Raw genomic sequence first — 828 nt, forward strand, 5'->3', positions numbered from 1 at the left:
ACACACATATATATATATATATATATATATACATACATATAAGTATATATACACATATACATACATACACACATACATATACATAGACATACCCATATACATATATACACACACATACACACATACATACACATATATACACACATTTTTCCACGTATACCTGTGCATATCTATATACACTTGCAGATGTATATGAACATATGTACGAATAAGTAAATAGAGCAATAGCAGAACTAAAAATACTAAAACCCAGACCGTGATATCCCACCATAACAAAGTTCTGCTATAGGAGAAATAAACAATGAAATTATCTAAACCAAAAATAGGTATGTTTGCGAACGTGAACACATCTGAACCCATTATATGTCAGTTTATTAATTAGTTTATGCTTAGAAAATAGAATAAAAAACAACTCATGATTGCACAAGTTGCAATACCTCCTACCCTTATCGTATGGGAACTCCTCCTTATAATAGACCATTCTGACGAAAAGTTCTTATTTTGTTCTTTTAACCCCCAAATAAACCTACTAAGACTAGTACTAGCTATTTTACTCCTATCTCTAAACGTATTAAAGTGACAAGAAATTCTCCTACAAATCTTATCCGAAGAACAACCCACATAAACACTAACATCTGTATCACTCTTAACCTTATACTGATATACTATATACCTTAATCTCACGTTCGGACCCTCAAACTTTAACCTCCTGGGATTAATCTCAGTTACCTCAATCTTAGAACCTATAATATTATTACCTAAGTGAGGGTCCTCATCCCTATTCATTTCATTCATGCCTGTCTTAAGAACTTTAGAATTATGTGCTGC

Source organism: Octopus bimaculoides, chromosome 5 (assembly GCF_001194135.2).
Source record: "Octopus bimaculoides isolate UCB-OBI-ISO-001 chromosome 5, ASM119413v2, whole genome shotgun sequence".
Lineage (NCBI taxonomy): Eukaryota > Metazoa > Mollusca > Cephalopoda > Octopoda > Octopodidae > Octopus > Octopus bimaculoides.